This window comes from Chiloscyllium punctatum, chromosome 3 (genome assembly GCF_047496795.1).
Source record: "Chiloscyllium punctatum isolate Juve2018m chromosome 3, sChiPun1.3, whole genome shotgun sequence".
NCBI classification, from domain to species: Eukaryota; Metazoa; Chordata; class Chondrichthyes; order Orectolobiformes; family Hemiscylliidae; genus Chiloscyllium; species Chiloscyllium punctatum.
Window position 1 is genome coordinate 82766838 of NC_092741.1, and position 6831 is coordinate 82773668.

A 6831-nucleotide genomic window follows, 5' to 3' on the forward strand; every position below is an offset into this window, starting at 1 on the left:
CATAACTGACAGTAAGAAGAAAATGACAACTGAAAAATGCTGTGATAAAAATATGCCAGCACTTTTGATTGATTTGTTTTGTGGTACTTTGAGGATTCTAAATACAAATTTTGAATTTATTCATGGATTTGATAGATGATGTGTAAGATTTCTGTATGTTTCCCATTTATTATTGCTTTTATTTTCGTGTTAATGTTTTCTGATTTCCAATTTAACTGACATTGGTCATTGTTTGAAAACTAACTTACTGATGTGTAAAGTTTGGGCATCGGGTCGTTTTTGAGGCATAATGCTCTCAAAGTTTGCCTGCTCAGGATATGTGTATGTGACAAGAAATATACCAACTTCAGAATAGAAACATTTTGCCATATTGATAGTATGTGTTACTTTTCTTTTCAAAAGTTGCAAATAGCAGCTCTCAGTCACACATTTTGGGGTAAATTTAAACTTTCAGTCAATCAATCCAGTGTTACACATCCCACTACATTCCCCTGTCCATTGTTTTAAAGGTCATATGATGGGTGGTCTTTAACCTCAAGGTGATGAAAGTTAAAATCCACCCACAATGTCTTATCATGTCAATTTCTCCTTTGAGTACTGTTTTGTGAAAGCTCATGTGAAGTGACAATTTCTCATACAATCAACTGAGAACTAGATATTATTTAAAAGATGGGCTTTGCACCTACAATGTTTAATTTGGTTCTTTAAAAAAAAAACTGCACAACATATCGTTTTATTATAGGCATAAACTGCTTCATTTTCTGATAATTGTGAATGGAATTGAACACAGCACAATTATCAAGACATCTCCAGCTCTGATCCCATGATGGAGGGAAGGTCATTGAGAAAGCAGTTGACTATATTTGAAACTAGAGCACTGCTCCAAAGGACTCCTCCTTACAAAAACTTTGTGAGGCTGAGATTGTTGGACTCTTAACAAGAATAAGCGCAACCTTCTACATTTGTGTTAGGTATGGTTCCAATACGTTTTCAACCTGATCATTTTTAGCAAGGCTTCTTGGAGACACACTGATAAATGATGCTGTGAACTCCAAACTGGTCCCTCTTATTTCACACCTGCATGATTTTCAGAGAGTCATAGCTATAGAGTTATAGAGCAGTGCAACAAACCCTTTTGCCCAACCAGTCCATGCCAAACATAATCTTAAACTAAACGAAGTCCCCTGCTGCTCCTGGCCCACATCCCTCCAAACCTTTCCTATTCAGGTACTTAGTTAAATGTCTTTTAAATGTTATAATTGTGCCCACAGGATGTACATGCCAAATGCGAAGCACCCATTATGTAACAAATTTTCCCCTGTCTTTCTTAAATCTCTCTCCTTTCAACAGAAAAATATGCCCTCTGGTCTTGAAACACCCATCCTAGGGTAAAGACACTTATTATTAACCCTATCCAAACCCTCAAGATTTTATAAACCTTTATAAGGTCACCTCTCAAACCACTACTATAATTCTGAATTGGAGTGAAAGTAACAGGGTAGTTGTTATGGGGTCTTTAACTTTCCAAATATTGAATGGAAATGTTATAGTTCAAGTACCTTAAATGGGTTGGTTTTTGTCTGATGTGTTCAGGAGGGTTTCCTGACACAGTATATAGATAGGCCAACAAGAGGTCAACCCACATTCGATTTGCTGCTCAGTAATGACCTTGGCCAGGTGTTTGATTTGGAGGCAGGTGAGCACTTTGGTGATAGTGACTACAATTCATTTAAGTTTACTTTAGCAATGGAAATGGATAGATATATACCACAGGGCAAGAGCTATGGCTGGGGGAAAGGCAATTATGATGCAATTAGGCAAGATTTAGGATGCATAGGAGGGGGAGAGAAATTGCAGGGGATAGGCACAATCGAAGCATAGAGCTTGTTCAAGGAACAGCTACGAAGTGTCCTTGGTAAGTATGTACCTCTCAGGCAGGAAGGAAGTAGTCGAGCGAGGGAACTGTGGTTTACTAACCAAGTTGAATCTCTTGTCAAGAGGAAGAAGTGGGCTTATGTAAAGATGAGATATGAAGGCTGAGTTAGGCTGCTTGAGAATTACAAGTTAGCCAGGAAGGACCTAAAGAGAGAGCTAAGATGAGCCAGGAGGCGACATGAGAAGTCTTTGGTGGATAGGATCAAGGAAAACCCTAAAGCTTGCTATAGGCATGTCAAGAATAAAAGAATGACTAGAGTAGCATTAGGGCATGTCAGGACAGTAGTGGGAAGTTGTGCATGAAGTCCAAAGAGATAGGAGAGGTGCCAAATTAATATTTTTTGTCAGTATTCACACAAGAAAAAGGTAACATTGCCGAAGAGAATACTGAGATGCTGGCTATTAGACAAGATGAGATTGATGTTTATAAGGAGGAGGTGTTAACAATTCTGGAAAGTGTGAAAATAGATAAGTCCCCTGGGCCATATGGGATTTATCCAAGAATTATCTGGGAAGCTAGAGAAGAGATTGCAGTGTTTTTGATCTTTATGTCATCATTGTCTACAGAAATAGTGCCAGAAGATTGGAGGATAGCAAATTTTGTTACCTTGTTCAAGAAGTAGAGTAGAGACAACCCTGGTAATTATAGACCAGTGAGCTTTACTTTGGTTGTGGGTAAAGTGTTGGAAAGGATTAAAAGAGTTAGGATTTATAATCATCCAGCAAGGAATAATTTGATTAGGGATAGTCAACATGGTTTTCATGTCTCGCTAATCTTATTGAGTTCTTTGAAAAGGTGACCAATCAGGTGGATGAGGGTAAAGCGGTTGGTATGGGTGTATATGGATTTCAGTAAGGCATTTGATAAGGTTCCCCACAGTAGGCTATTGCAGAAAATATGGAGGCATGGGTTTGAGGGTAATTTAATTGTATGGATCAGACATTGGTTAGCTGAAGGAAGACGGAGGGTGGTGGTTGATGGGAAATGTTCATTCTGGAGTTTAATTACTAGTGGTGTACTGCAAGGATATGTTTTGGGGCCACTGCTGTTTGTCATTTTTGTCATCTGAGGGTGTAGAAGGATGGATTAGTAAATTTGCAGCTGACCCTAAAGTTGGTGGAATTGTGGACAGTGCAGAAGGATGTTGCAGGCTACAAAGGGACATAGAAAAGCTATAGAGCCAGAAAATGGAGTTTAATGTGGAAACAGTGTGAGGTGATTCACTTTGAAAGGTGTAACAGAGATACAGAAAACTGGGCTAATAGTAAGATACTTGGTAGTGTGGATGAGCAGAAAGATCTCGGTGTCCATGTGCATAGATTCCTGAAAGTTATGACCCAGGTTGATGAGATTGTTAAGAAGGCATACAGTGTGTTAGCTTTTATTGGTAGAGGGATTAGTTTCGGAGCCATGGGTTATGTTGCAGTTGTACAAAACTCTGGTGTGGTCACATTTGGAGTATTGTGTACAGTTCTGGTGGCCGCATTATAAGAAGATGTGGAAACTTTGGAATGTATGCAGAGGAGATTTACCAAGATTTTGCCTGGTATGGAGGGAAGGTCTTATTAAGAAAGGCTGAAGGATTTGAGGCTATTTTCATTGGAGAGAAGAAGGTTAAGAAGTGACTTAGTAGAGACATACAAGATGATCAGCGGATTAGATAGGGTGGATAGTGAGAGCCTTTTTCTGCAAATAGTGATGGCTAGCATGAGGACACATGGCTTTAAATTGAGGGGTGATAGATACAGAACAGATGTCAGAGGTAGGTTCTTTACTCAGAGAGTAGTAGGGGCATGGAATGCACTGTCTGCAACAGTAGTAGACTCACCAACATTAAGGGCATTAAATGGTCATTGTATAGACATATAGATGAGAATGGAATAGTGTAGGTTTGATGGGCTTCAGATTGGTTTCATAGATCCGTGCAACATCGAGGACCAAAGGTCCTGTACTGCGCTGTAATGTTCTATATGTACTTCACTCCAGTGAAAAATGTCCCAACCTATCCTTTATAACTCAAACCTTCCGTAACCATGAACATCCTGCTAAAACTCTTCAGAATCCTCTCTCGCTTAATAATATCCTTCCTATGACTGGACGATCAGAACTGAGCACAGTATTCCAGAACCAATATCCTGTACAATGTCAATTTGACTTGCCAACTCCTGGACTCAAAGGACTGAGGAGTGAAGTCAACTGCAGGAACACCTTTTTAAGCACCCTGTCTATACGTGATGAATCCTTCAAAGAATTTCATCTTTCAAAAAAGCCCCATCATCCATGTTTGTATATAAGCTGTAATAAGGTCTGGAACTCAGTGATCTTAGAACAATCCAAGTAGATCATTAGTGAACCATTCTGTTGGGTGAATAAGCACTGGTTCATAAATTTCAGGACACCTACTATCACTTTGCTGGTGGTCAAGAAGAGACTGATGGGTTGGTAATTGACCAGATTAGATTTCTGCTTCTTTCTGTAGACAGGACAAGCCTGTGCAATTCTCTAACTTGTCAGGGAGGTGCCAGATTTGTAGCTGTTCTGGAGTTAGCTACCACACCAGAAACAATAAGGAGCCAATCAAAATGTCCTTTTGCGTGAAAGAAAGAATCACTTTTATTATCTGTAAACTCTGGAACGAAATGTATTGAAAATGCAATGTCAAGCATACATGCGCAGGTACAAAGTTAAAAAAGAACACTGTCCGAGACAAAAGAATGTTGAAAGAAATAGACAACTTGATGTCCTTAGTCTATCAATGAGATCGAGGATATTAAGCTGATGTTTAATCGATGTCTTTTATTCACAGCAGTAATGAATATTTCAGTCATGCTTTGAGTATCCCCTGTTCTGCTGATTGCTTTTAACCAGCTCTGTTACTGAGCACACTTTCTTCCATAGAGTCTGAGACAGCACTTTCTCCAGCTGTTCCTAGCTGCATTCCAAGATCTTTCTCTTCTGCTCTGTCAAAAACAGTTTATCCGGCAAACTGAAGTTCAGTTTCTTCTTTAGGTTTGCTAATTCTGGGTGAGGTGTCATGTAAAATTTCAAAATCAGACGCAAATCAGTACAGGAGACAAAGGTTTCTTTATGTCAGAATGGGTTGACTCAGTCCAGCACTTTTTAATAACGTAGTGATTTCGGTTCAAGCTCTCTTTGTTTATTTCACACAAGTTTCACAACTTCAACAATTTTTGGTCAGGTGACTGCTGTGGCAACTTTAAGTCATTCCCTTTTTAAAATCATTTCAGTCCATGAAAGCCCCAAGGTTTAGAATCTGATGGGGTTCAAAAATCAGGATTCTATATTTAACCTCTATAGTAATAAAGATAAATGGATGGTCTGGGTGGCTGAGAGGTTGTCAGGGGTTGGATGGCAAATATGGAGGCGAGGGGGGATATGGAGGTGAGGGGGGTAGTAATGGGTTAGGTGTTGGGTGGCTATTGTGCTTTTCTTTCTTCATTTGTTCGAGGTTGGTATCACTGGCTGGTCAGCATTTATTGCCAATACAAGTTACCCTTTCGAAGATGGTGGTGAGCTGTCTTCTTGAAAGACTACAGTCCAATGTTCTGGGTTGACCCACAATGCCCTCAGGGGGGGAATTCCAGAATCATGATAAATTTCCAAGTAAGGTAGTGAGCTGCTTGGAGGGGATTTACAAGGTGGTAGTGTGCCAACATATCTGCTGCCCTTGTCCTTCTAGATGGAAGTAGTTGTGGGTTGGAAAGGTTCTGTCTAAGGAACTTTGGTGAATTTCTGCAGTGTATCTTGTACATGGTACAAACTGCTGCCACTCAGGGTTGGTGGTGGATGAGTGGATGCTGTTTGTGGATGAGGTACCAATCAAGCGGTTGCTTTGTCCTGGATGGTGTCAAACTACTTTAGTATTGCAGCTGAACCCATCAAGGGAAGTGAGGCATATTCCATCACACTCCTGATGAGCTTTGTAGATGGTGGACAGGTGTTGGGGACTCAGGAAGTAAATTATGCACTACAGTATTCCTATCGATGTGGCCTGGTGGTATTATCACTGGATTGTCAATCCACAGACCCAGCTAATGTTTTGGGTACTATTGTTCGAATCTCACCATGGCAGATGGTAGAATTTGCATTCAATAGGTAAACATCTGGAATTGAGAATCTGATCATGATTATGAGTTCATTGTCTATGGATTAACAGTCTAGTGACAATATCACACTCAATCACTAGGTTGACAATGAAATCCTCCATCCAGAGCATTTTCTACACCGTTAGCACCTTGAGTTGCTTCCTCCAAATCTTGTTCAAAATGGAGGAGTCCTGATCCACCAGCACAGAGAGGGCAGTCATGTGGTGATCAGCTGGGGTTTTCTTGCCCATGTTTAACCTGAAGCCATGAGACTTGATGGGGTCTGTTGTCAATGTTGAGAACTCCTGGACAACTCCGCCTGACTATGTACCATTTGCCATCACCTCTCCTGGCTCTGTCCTGCCCTTGAGACGATGATGGTTTTGTCTGGGACATTGCATGCAAGGTATGACTGTGTCAGGCTGTTACTTGAATTATCTGTGAGGTAGCTCTCCCAATTATGGTGTGAGCCCCATTAGATAGGAGGACTTTGCAGTGTCAGGAAGGCTGATCTTGAGTTCATCTTTTCTACTTCCAGGTCGATGCCAGGTGGTCAGTCTGCTTCTATTTCTGGTGTTGGGACTGAAGGAATCGAATTTCATGACTGGGGAATCATTATAAGTGATTGGGGATCAGTAATATAGTATGACAGGAGTTAGTGCTGCTTTTAATCCCTCTAATGTTTACTGAATAATTATTAAAGGTTAGTCAGTCAGAAAAAATGGATACCTGACACTTACTCACTGTTGGGGAATATTTCTGAGGATGCCAAACAATTGGGCAATAGCT